Genomic DNA, 12767 nt, shown 5'->3' with positions numbered 1-12767 from the left:
CTACGAGTGCTGGAATGGGGTCCACTCAGCCACGGGTGGTCAACTGCGTAGAGGGGGTTTCGATTATCTCCTCAGCCATCCTCCAAGTGCTTTTTCATCGTTTCACCTCCAGGCAAATACTGGGATGATACCTAACTTACGCCACATAAGCGCGCTTCCTTCTCTCTTCGTCGTCCATCCGTTCCCGTCTCCTCCCCTCCCCCCCCCCCACAAGGCCCCTGATCAGCATTAGCAGTCGATGCCGCCTGGGCGAGTTACTGGTCCTCCTTGCCAGTTGTATCGCTCACTCATGCTCCAGGACACTGCCCTTGAGGTGGTAGGGGTGGGATCTCTCGTCGAGTCCGGGGGAAAACCAACCTGCACGGTGAACTGACTAAATTAAAAAACTTGTTCTTCCGCATACCCTTATCAGGTTTTAGAAAGTTTGTAACACACACACACACAAATATATTCTGTTCTTTGGTTTTACCCACATCACATTATCACGTTCGAAGTTCGCCGTTGTACCATAGCTTACCTCTGATTTTTGTTACAAACGAATAAATTCGACTGGTTCCGCCCGGGATCGAACCGGGAACCTTCTGCATGTAAGGCAGATGTGATAACCACTACACCACAGAACCACGGGTAGTTGTATGAGCAGCAATATTATACTGCTAGGTGAATTCACTGTGCTGACGCAGTCGAGTGTCGCATGTTCTGAACGTGATGTTAAGGATTTCGTATGCGGTGAATATGCGGGAGCTAAGGTCGTTAATCATAAACACAACAGTCACAGACCAAAGAGCACACACACACACTCGTATACATCGTTTTCCAGTAATTAATTGCGCGGACACTGCAGCATTTACCGTCGGCAGTTTACCGTAACTTTAACCAAATTGACAGAGTTGTCCGTATTTTAAGTCGGCACCAACATTAAGTATAACAATATCTCGAATGGTTCAGTTTCGAGGTAAAACTTGCGATGGCCGGGAATCGAACCCGGATCAATTGCTTGGAAGGCAACTATGCTCACCATTACACCACCATCGCACACTCTTCATTGCTTCTATATTTGAGACGATATGCTGTTCTCTACTCCGGGATCGGTCCCACTGTCTGAAAAAATCAAACATGGTTATTGGTGCTTCTCTATCCTCTTCCAGTACTTCTCTCTGTGTCCCTTCCACCTTCATCCCGTCCTCAGTCCAGACAACTCACTTGGTTCCCGTCTTTCCTCTAGACCTACGCGTTGTCTCCTACACTCTTCTGGTCATTCTTTTCATGTCCATCCTGATCACATAAATCTTCCTCTATTGAGTCTCATTTCTTTGGAGATCGGCCTCATGTTTCGGGTACAGTTCGTCCCATGATCTCCGTTCCTATCTTTCACCTCCTCTTTTATGTTCTAGAATGTTTCTCTCTTCTTTCTCCAGTTTCTCTGCCTCATGCAGAGCCGCGTACAGTAGCGCGTTCCTCACTGTTACCTGATCTGTTGACATGTTTCTTTTATTGTACACTTCTCCTGTGGTAAGGTAGGCAGTCCTCATCTTTTTCACCCTCTGTTTTATCACATCATTCCTACTATTTCTTCCGGGAATCGAACCCGTGAGCCTCTGAACCGAAGGCCAGTACGCTGACCGTTCAGCCAACGAGTCGGACACACTTTGTGGTAAAAAAAAAAAAAGCGATAACATGTTTGAATGTTTGAATTTTGCACAATTTTGTATGTTTAGACTTTAAACTCAATTATCTCAAAAGTTATTTTTTTTTGTATGTGTGTGGTGCAAATTTTGTTCTTCTTCCGAATCAGGCACGAACTTATTTTTTTATGAAAGGTGGTTTTCTATATGTTAATAAATATTTTAAAACATCATCATCATCATCATCATCATCATCATCATCATCATCATCTGTTTACCCTCCAGGTTCGGTTTTTCCCTCGGACTTAGCGAGGGATCCCACCTCTACCGCCTCAAGGGCAGTGTCCTAGAGCTTCAGACTCTTGGTCGGGGGATACAACTGGGGAGTATGACCAGTACCTCGCCCAGGCGGCCTCACCTGCTATGCTGAACAGGGGCCTTGTGGAGGGATGGAAAGATTGGAAGGGATAGGTAAGGAAGAGGGAAGGAAGCGGCCGTGGCCTTATGTTAGGTACCATCCCGGCATTCGCCTGGAGGAGAAGTGGGAAACCACGGAAAACCACTTCGAGGATGGCTGAGGTGGGAATCGAACCCACCTCTACTCAGTTGACCTCCCGAGGCTGAGTGGACCCCGTTCCAGCCCTCGTACCACTTTTCAAATTTCGTGGCAGAGCTGGGAATCGAACCCGGGCCTCCGGGGCTGGCAGCTAATCACGCTAACCACTACACCACAGCGGCAGACTTAAAACATTCACCCCATTAAAAAAAAAGTATTCGTTTGTCCATTCTTGTTCGACGTACAAAAATCAAAATTTCACAGGTTGTTCGCTATTACGTCCTGGATGTTAAATAAGATAGGGTTTAAAACATTCAAGTTCTTCCATATGGGGTCCAAATGAGTGTTAGATCAGAAAATAAATAATCATTCCCCCAAAACCGTTTGACGTACGAAAGTATTTTACAGGCCCAGCTGACAGTGAACTCTCCAATATGTAAAACTTTGAATAATAACTCTCTCTTTAAAACCGTAGCGCACCGAGCTCGATAGCTGCAGTCGCTTAAGTGCGGGCAGTATCCAGTATTCGGGAGATAGTAGGTTCGAACCCCACTGTCAGCAGCCCTGAAAATGGTTTTCCGTGGTTTCCCATTTTCACACCAGGCAAATGCTGGGACTGTACCTTAATTAAGGCCACGGCCGCTTCCCTCCCACTCCTAGCCCTTTCCTGTCCCATCGTCGCCATAAGACCTATCTGTGTCGGTGCGACGTAAAGCAACTAGCAAAAAAAAAAAACCGTAGCGAAGCACGGGTATTTTGCTAGTCATACATATTAAAAGATAATAACGTCGCTGCCGGGACAAAACCTCCTATGTGAAATATTTTAGCTTAGAACATTGGCCAGTAAGGTTCTGTCATCTAAGGTGCAATGTTGTGTGAATGTGAAAGGCATTGTCGCTCTTCATAATGTAAGTGCTGCGGGTCAGTATATCTCCAAAAATATTATCACACAGAGGTTTTGTCCCGTCAACAACGATATGTTCAAACACAGCTACTGTAGGCTTAGAATAATAGCGACGCAGTCCATTTGACTTCTGAACCTTTAGCTGTCGTTTCATGGTATTCGAATGTAGTTTCACACTTTGAACTGGTACTGCACTGTATCCAGTGCATATTAATAATGACTAGCAGTTTCCCCGCAATGTACAAAGTATGGTGTTGTTCGTTACTATCCTCACGGATGTATTTGCAAAGTTTCGAGTTAATGAAATAAAGCACATGATCTGCTGTGGTAATAGAATGTAATTATGTCAACAAAACACTTGAAAACTTATCACACAAAGAAACTGAATTAAACGTTCCTTGGAACAACACTACACACCGAACTGTTAAAAAGTCCTCCAAAGATCTTCAGTAGTAGCTTGTTGCTTTACGTCGCACCGACACAGATAGGTATTAGGGCGACGATGGGATAGGGAAAGGCTAGGAGTGGGAAGGAAGCGGCCGTGGCCTTAATTAAGGTACATTTGCCTGGTGTGAAAATGGGAAACCACGGAAAACCATTTTCAGGGCTGCCGACAGTGGGGTTCGAACCTACTATCTCCCGAATACTGGATACTGGCCGCACTTAAGCGACTGCAGCTATCGAGCTCGGTCCAAAGATTTTCGTCATGGAGACAAATGTACTCATAACTTTTCTCAAAAACTACCAATTTAAGTAGTTATTATCTCAAAAGAACGCTCTTGATCCACTGAGTGTTTTTAGACCAAACCAAACTGCGTACCTCAATTAGAACGAAAGATATGATTGCATCGATGAGAAAAAATTATGAAGAAATGAGACGTCAAATTGAATGTGCACTGATAACTTTCCTCAGAATCAACCAATTTGAATAGTTAAGAGCTGAAATGAAAGAGCTTGATCCACTGAGTCTTCTTAGGCCAAAACGAACTCCGCGCCTGAATTAGAACCAAAGATATGATTGCTTGAGAGAGACAAAACATTGAAAAAATCAAATAATTTGAGGAAGGCGGAAGTGAAGTGATTTATACTACATGATGACAAATCTGTGCATGAATACCTTTCAGTTAAAAAAAGAATGAAGGAAATCGACCGGATAGAATGGCCGGACTGACTGACTTTAGTTTTTTTTTTTTTTTGCTAGCGGCTTTACGTCGCACCGACACAGATAGGTCTTATGGCGACGATGGGATAGGAAAGGCCTAGGAGTTGGAAGGAAGCGGCCGTGGCCTTAATTAAGGTACAGCCCCAGCATTTGCCTGGTGTGAAAATGGGAAACCACGGAAAACCATCTTCAGGGCTGCCGATAGTGGGATTCGAACCTACTATCTCCCGGATGCACTTTAGTTTTCATAATTTCTTTTAATATATAGATAACCACAGAGAGAACTTCATGTGGAGTTTGGGCTGTGTACGGAACAATGCAGTTCTGGGTGAAGGTTGACTTGGCAAGGGTAACAAGTTTATTGACTATCATTTACAAGACTGCCAACAGTCCATGGTATACTTTTATTATCCTTCATGACCTTCATGTTGAGTGTGAAGAATGAGAACAATACTCTGTCTCTTTTCCTCTTGCTAAAGGGGAGAGCGAGGGGCGACCTATGACGTCGTTCAGAGCAAGAGTGATGTAAGTGTGTTTATTAAAGCTTGAGAGTTTCTGCGAATTAAATTACTATTTCAAGACTGGTATAACGTATGTGGTTATTAATTACAATCCACCTAGGGTATTCCCTTTTAAAGTCCTGAGGTTACCATTCGTGTTTTTATAACCTTGCTCCTCATTTTCATTATCTACAGCGGTTGTTGTTTGAGCCATCATGCCATAAACAGGTTTGATGCAGCGCTTCATGCCACCCTACCGCGTGCTAATATTTTAATTTCTATCTAACTACTACACCCCACATCTGCTCTAATCTGATCGTCATATTCATAAAAATGTTCACAAAGGTGAAGTAGGGGGACAAATTATGAAAAAGTATACCTGCCTGATCCTGAGCAATCAGAAAATTTTGAAATGCACCTACAGCGGGTTGAGCATATGCTGCCTTTTTTGCGAGTACAGGTTATAGTAATTGTGCTAAATGCGCAAGAATATACCTTCCCACTGTCGGTAGCCCTGAAGATGGTTCTCCGTGGTTTCCCATTTTAACACCAAGCAAATGCTGGGGCTGTACCTTAATTATGGCCACGGCCGCTTCCTTCGCATTACTAGGCCTTCCCTATCCCATCGTTGCCATAAGACCTTTCTGTGTCGGTGCGACTTAAAGAAAAAAGAAAAAAAAAAAGAAAAGGAAAAGAAAACTTTCACCAAATGCTGGAACTAAGAACAAAGAAATATACTTAAACAAGGCCATTTTACCGTACGAAGGAAGGACAGGAATTGGATCGATGTGTACATTGAGCAAACACTCATGAAATGCGCTAAAAGTTGCTCTGCTGTAACTCATGGAAGAGGAATGACTGAAATTCAACGCGCAACTTGAATTTTGAGCCATTCTAAGTGTTCTGCCAACGGCCTTAGCCGTGTTGAAACACCGGATCTCGTGAGATCTCCGAAGTTAAGCAACATTGGGCGTGGTCAGGAGTTGGATGGGTTGCCACGCGCTGTTGGTGGGGGTAAGGAAATGGAGGAGCGGAAAGGAACTGGCCACCCTACCGCACGTAAACTCCGGCTCAGGAACACCTCTGCGGAGGTTCGAACCTGCCTTCGGGCAGAATAACCCTTACCTTACCTAAGTGTTCTGCAATAACTTTGTTTTCGCTGTCCGTAATTCCATTTAAAAATCTTCCACAAATCGCTTGAAGAAGCAATAAATGGATTGTGATATATAAAAAATTGCATTAGCTTTGTCATAATATCGAAATCTCTGGCCATCCTTACATCAGTTAAACCAGGATGTTGCTCACTACCAATACGTGAAACGCTGGTCACCAAACTCATTGCACATGTTACTTCGCTGCATTTAGAACGGCCATGAACAAACAACAGATCATGATCGCCAACGTTCTGCGAGGAGAAAGAAGAAGAAGAAGGAATGTGTAGGTTTTAAACTGAAGTTAGTTAAACAATTGTTTCGATTACTAGCAGAATTAAGTCAAAACTACGTGATGGACTTCTAATAAAGTCGCTTGATTACGTGATTAATCCATTCCAAGGAAAGAGAAAAGACACCTCCGTACAGGCAATGAAGGCCACTGGAGGAGTGGAAGGTAAAGGCTTCCACCATTGTTAACCGTGGCACGTGATGGGGAAGAGTGGTTGGCTCTACGCCCGGCCGCCTTTGCCCCCAGGAATTAACCTGGTACTCAATTTTGGTGTAGGCTGAGTGAACCTCAGGGCCATATGCACCTCCGGAAGTGGAAATCTCGTTTACTTAAATTTTACGACTTCCTGACGGGGATTCGAACCCACGTCTTTCCGATCGAGCCGAGCACGCCTTTACCGCCTCGGCCAGGCAGCCCCGTTAGAAAATGTATGGTGTCTTCAAATTTAGATTTGTTTAGTCAAAGATACAAAGTTAGTAAGTTATGCATTATTATTTTATTAAATATACTTACGCATGCGGCTGAGACCTGGCCATATTTAAACTATTTTTATTTCCAAGCTGCATTTAACACAGTTTAGGCTCGGGGATAGAGTTCGTTCTTGATGTTTTTGAGTGCCTTGACAGGTTATGTTACGAGCCGTGACATTTTAAAAATGACTTTGGTCATTAGGAGGTTTAATGAGCTGTACATTACCACAAGTTTGTCAATATTCTGTATCTCGTTTCCAAATTAGATCATCTTAAGACAGGTGTCCATGCTGAAAATACCTTACCAGGAAAGTCTAACTACTTTATGTCGTAATGATCGGGCTTCTTGGTTAACTTTGAAAATTTGCTTAACCTTCAAACCTCCAGAGTAATATTTGTGATAATATGAAAGATAACTGATAGATAACTGAAGTCATTATTATTATTATTATTATTATTATTATTATTATTATTATTATTATTATTATTATTATTATTATTATTGGTGTTGTTGTTGTTGTTATACAGTGCGTAATATGTCGCACCGATAGATAGGTCTTATGGCGACGATGAGACAGGAAAAGGCTAGGATTGGGAAAGAAATGGCAGTGGCCTTAATTAAGGTGCTGACCGAGCTCGATAGCTGCAGTCGCTTAAGTGTGGCCAGTATCCAGTAATCGGGTGATAGTGGGTTCGAACCCAACTGTCGGCAGCCCTGAATATGGTTTTCCGTGGTTTCCCATTTTCACACCAGGCAAATGCTGTGGCTGTACCTTTATAATAACGCCACGGCCGCTTCCTTCCCATTCCTAGGCCTTTCCTATCTCATCGTCGCCATAAGACCTATCCGTGTCGGTGCGACGTAAAACAAATAGCAAAAAGAATTAAGGTGATGATGGTGATTGTTGTTGTAAGAGGAAGTGTAACTAGGCAACCATCTTCTGTTAACAGTAAACAGAGAGAAAAATGGAAGGGGTCCGACACTTCGAAAAATGAAGATGTCGGGCAGAGGAAGAGCAGGGCGTGAAAATAAAAGACGCGCTAGGCCTTGAATGTTCCAAGACCGTCGGGGTCGGAAAAGAACAAGAGTCGACCAAGGGAGGTCAGATAAGACAGATGAAAGTGCGGAGCCTGGCACAAGTAAGTGGGAGTAATGCCAGGACTCAGCTAATGGCCCCATGGTCGCCAACCCACGCCCCTAAGTTAACCCCTGGAGCCCTTTTAGTAGCCTCTCACGACAGGCAGTGGATATCGTGGGTGTTAATCTACCGCCCCACCCACAGGGGGTCTTTAATTAAGGTTGCTAGTTGCTTCACGTCGCACCGACACAGATAGGTCTTATGGCGACGATGGGACAGGAAAGGCATAGGAATGGGAAGGAAGCGACCGTGGCCTTAATTAAGGAACAGCCCCAACATATGCCTGGTGTGAAAATGGGAAACCACAGAAAACCATTTTCAGGGCTGCCGACAGTGGGGTTCGAACCCACTATCTCCCGGATGCGAGCTCACAGCTGCGCGCTCCTAACCGCACGGCCAACTCGCTCGGTCCTTAATTAATGCAGAGCCCTAGTATTTTCCTGGTGTAAAAATGGAAAACCATCTACATGGCAGCCAAAAATGGGGTTCGAACATACCACTTCCCGAAAGCAACCTGACAGCTGCACGACGCCAACCATGTAGCCACCAGCTCGGTACGATATTCGAATAATAATAATAATCATCATCATCATAATAATGCGTGCGCCTATGTGGTTTAGAGGTTAGTGTAATTAGCTGCCACCTCCGGAGTCCGGGTTCAATTCCCGGCTCTGCCACGAAATTTGAAAAGTGGTATGAGGGTTGGAACGGGGTCCACTCAGCCTCGGGAGATCAACTGAGTAGAGGTGGCTTCGATTCCCACCTCAGCCATCCTCGAAGTGGTTTCCCGTGGTTTTCCAATTCTTCTCCAGGCAAATGCCGGGATGGTACCTAACTTAAGGCCACGGCCGCTTCCTTCCCTCTTCCTTGTTTATCTCTATCTCTTCCGATATTCCTATCCCCCATCCCACAAGGCCGCTCTTCATCATAGCAGGTGAGGCAGCCTGAGTGAGGTACCTGTCCTCCTCCCCAGTTGTATCCCAGACCCAAAGTATCACGCTCCAGGACACTACCATTGAGGCGGTACAGGTGGGATCTCTCGCTGAGTCCGAGGCAAATACCAACCTTGGAGTACCCTCCGGATTAAGAAAGAAAGAAATCAAGAATCTAAGAAACCGACAATCATTGCAGTCACACTAACCAGAACTGGTTCAGTATGTTTTTGAAAGAAGTGTAGGCGGTAAGAACGTTAGAGGTAGACCAAGGTATGAATATGACAAGCAGATTAGAGCCGATGTAGGATGCAATAGTACTGTAGAAATGAAAAGGTTAGCACGGGATAGGGTGGCATGGACAGCTGCATCAATCCGGTCTATGGACTGATGACTCAAACAACAACAGCAGTAGCCTATTACTGAGTATCCTTAAATCTGCATGTAAAACAGAGTTTCTTCGTGCCACCTCCTGTAACCTCATTTCTTGAAGCTACTTTTTATTTTTAAACAATAGTAGTCAAGTGCATCCATCGAATTTTTGGTATGTGTTCTGCAGATCTGCGCTATGTGCGACCCTCAGAGCTTCCTTGTTGAGACTTTAGCTGAGAGCATGCTTCACCATACTTCACAGATTCCGCGTTTCAATTGAACAACTCTTATACATACAGTACTATGTGTTACAAAATGTATATCTTTTTATTTATTTTCAGCTCATATAATTTCCCATGAAGAACTCGTCAGGCCGTATCTTCAGCGCCCTCCTGGGATGTTTCTTATGAATATCCCGTGTTTCTAAAAGAAGATGGATATACTCTGGTGTGTCGACTTTTGGGATTTGCAATGCACTTCTAAACCGTGAAGTAAGCCGGCGATGGAGCAATGTTGGATCGATCTTCGGGGGTTGTATCTGTTCCGCTATCCACTTCTTCTTTTTCTTCTCCTCTTTCTGTTTCTTCTTCTCGAGTTGCATCTGTTTCCTCTTCCTCTCGTCTTCTCTTGCAGCCATTCTCCAGGGTATGCCTTTTAAATCTTGGTCCTCCGGAAGTTTACGGATTCTATCCTCACAAAATTTCTTCCACTCAAGAGCACTAATCAGCTTAGGCTTTGAAACGTAAGGAACAATTCTTGGTTTTGCTTTACGCGAGATCATGAAATCAGATTTGGGTTGTAACGTACCCATTTCATTATACGGTTGCAAGTACAGCTCACAGCCTTCCATACCTTTATAATCATTCGCACGATTTATCATATCTTTTACTTTCTGAGGAGTAATAGGTGGACTTGGATCAACGAAAAATGGTTTTGGATAAGTAGGTCTTAAGTCTTCTGGTTGCTCTGATTTGCGTGGTCGTATACTCTGTCTATGGTTTGGATAATCTTGGCATTTTAAGAAGTTTTCATACAAGTTTGTTAATGGTCCCGTTCTTCCAGTTGTTCTTCGAGGTGGCAGTTGCAGAATCTCTCTCAGTCTCCCAATGTTAGACTTAGGTGATGCTGTAACAAGAGTCGGTTTCGGTGGTTCTAGCAGTTTATTACGTTCAAAATCTGGTTTCCGTGGTCTAATGATAGTCTTGGGTTGTTTCTCATGTATTCCAGATGGATCGCCTGCCTGGGAATCTGATTTCTTCATTGCTCTACTGGATGATTGGGTATTCTTTATTATTAACTTTTTCTGTTTCTTTTTTCGAGACAGAGTCTTGATAGCTGGAACTTTTGAGGAGGCTTCAGGAGGCAATATAACCCTAGTTGACACTTTGTAAGGAACGAATGAATTTACTGGTTCTGGGGTTTCAATGACGAACTGAGGATTCGTCATTCCTGACTTTAAGTGAGACATGGGAATAGTATACTTTTCTTTTATATACAATTTGTGATGATTCTTAGTCAGTTTTTTTCCTTTCGGGCGCAGAGTAGGTTTGTCGAATACTGGCTTTATGATGTTTATTTTCTTGGGAGATACAGGTGTTACGTGGTCTAGATTTTTAAACATGCTACTAAGAGATCGAGTAATGGGAAAGTTGATATTTCCTGTTCTTATATAACCTTGGCTATTCTCCTTCTTTTGATATCTCCTTTTTTTTGGCAGGCGAACTTCATAGATAGGTATCTGACTCTTTTCCCTGTCGCCTTCACCGGTCACTGGTTCTAACTTTGTATTGGAACCTACCATTACTTTGTCTTGCTGCAGATTTATTTCATCGTCAAAGAGGGCTTTCATGGAGGCCTTTTGACTAGAGAGTGGATGTACAGGAAACTTACCAATGTCACAAGGGGGTTTTTCCTTTAATGGTGGTATTTTCACAGGTGATATCGAAGCTGGACGCCACAAACTAGGCATTACACTTTTGTGTAGAATATATGTTCTTCGTTTCCTGGGAGCTGGAGGTCTTTTAACTGCTTTAGGAATCAGTGGCAGCGGTTTGAACTCTAATTCAATATCCTTGTTCCTCTTCCTCAGTCGTAATTGAATGTCCCCCAACAATGCTTCTGATAGGTTATTACGCCGTACATCTGCCACCTGCAATGTCTTGTTGGAGCCCAATAATTCTATCAAAGCCCTACCACCGATGTCACTTATGCTACAGTTTTGTAAATCCAAAGCTTTTATATATGTATCATGTTTCAGGCTGCCTACAAGCATCAGAAACCCTTTGTCTCCGATACGCGTATTACCATTCAACGTAATTCTGCGCAGGGCGACAGGTATAGTCGAACTTTGGCTTGTAAAAGATCGTTTCATTTCGAATATATGTTTGCACCACTGATACATTATCATCTTAGATATAATACATGCACCATCTTCACCAAGTTCGCACTGTGAGAGGTTAAGTGTTAACAAACTATCGCTCTTCCATATGGCCAGACACAATTGATGGCATCCTTGGTCACCAATTGGACTGTGACACAAAGATAAGTCTCTTATAGTCTTACATCTCTTGATGCCCCTGCACAGTAGCGTCATGTAAGCATGATCTCCCAGAGGGAATCCTTCCAGTTCCAATTTTGTCAGCACTTTGTTGTAAAAGAGACAACATGCTAGACTGTACATGAATCTTGTGAAGACGAACTTTCTAAATAAGGCAGGACATTCTGCAGTGGAAAGTGCTTCCATTTCATTGTTTGCGTTTACTAGTTTCCTTCGTGCAAATCTGCTTTTCAAGCAGATCTCCACCATTGCACGATCTCTTTTCAGACAGTGTGTAATCGGTATCCAGTCGTGAAACTTGACTTTGTCAACGTTGAAATCAATGATATTAATAATCAGGTGGGATTTAACGAAGGGTAAAGGGGTTAAACCCATCCGCTTGCATACAAATCTATAACGATGTTGGAAAGAATGATATCTTCTTTGTCTCTCTTTAACTTTCTTGAACATGGTCGATTCTCTTTGTTGTTGGTGAGTCGTTCCTGCAACAAAAAGAAAATTTTCATTGAATTCCAACGGGACGGTAAATAGTAAGACGTGCGCAGTATTGAAGACCTTCGTTACCTTGTCAGCCACCTCGCGTCGCGGCGATTAGCAGTGGCGCCCCCGCCACTTTAGGCAGGTGAAACTAGGCATTATTGAAATTATTTAAGAAAAAATTGTACAAGCCCTGTCGTCTTATCAGCTAAATCTTTCCTTTATTTTATTATTAACAAAATTATTAGCGGAAGTACGCACAAAATGTCGTTCGTCACGGGTAACCGATTTGTATAGCGCCACAGCAAGTAGTGGCGTTTCTATATGCTATGAGGAAGGGTATCAGGGGTATACAGATGTATATTACTTTTTTATTGCTTTATTTTTTTTCGCCGGGCTGAGTTGCTCAGACGACTGAGGCGCTGGCCTTCTGACCCCAACTTGGCAGGTTCGATCCTGGCTCAATCCGGTGGTATTTGAAGATGCTCAAATACGTCAGCCTTGTGTCCGTAGATTTACTGGCACGTAAAAGAACTTCTACAGGACAACATTCCGGCACCTCGACGTCTCCGAAAACCGTCAAGAAGTAGTTATTGGGACGTAAAAGCATTATTATTATTATTATTATTA

General features: G+C 43.4%; 2 non-coding genes across 2 annotated transcripts; both read right to left on the bottom strand.

Annotated features, from left to right (window-relative positions):
* Positions 1 to 550: 550 nt before the first annotated feature.
* On the bottom strand, positions 551 to 623 carry TRNAV-UAC (transfer RNA valine (anticodon UAC)). The gene has a single exon. It is a non-coding gene; the product is annotated as a tRNA-Val (tRNA).
* Positions 624 to 963: 340 nt separating this feature from the next.
* Positions 964 to 1035, bottom strand: TRNAG-UCC (transfer RNA glycine (anticodon UCC)). Its single transcript has one exon. It is a non-coding gene; the product is annotated as a tRNA-Gly (tRNA).
* Positions 1036 to 12767: the final 11732 nt, after the last annotated feature.

This window comes from Anabrus simplex, chromosome 14 (genome assembly GCF_040414725.1).
Source record: "Anabrus simplex isolate iqAnaSimp1 chromosome 14, ASM4041472v1, whole genome shotgun sequence".
In the NCBI taxonomy this organism is placed as follows: Eukaryota; Metazoa; Arthropoda; class Insecta; order Orthoptera; family Tettigoniidae; genus Anabrus; species Anabrus simplex.
The sequence above is the reverse complement of the archived record's forward strand: the minus strand, read 5'-3'. Positions and strand labels throughout refer to the sequence as shown.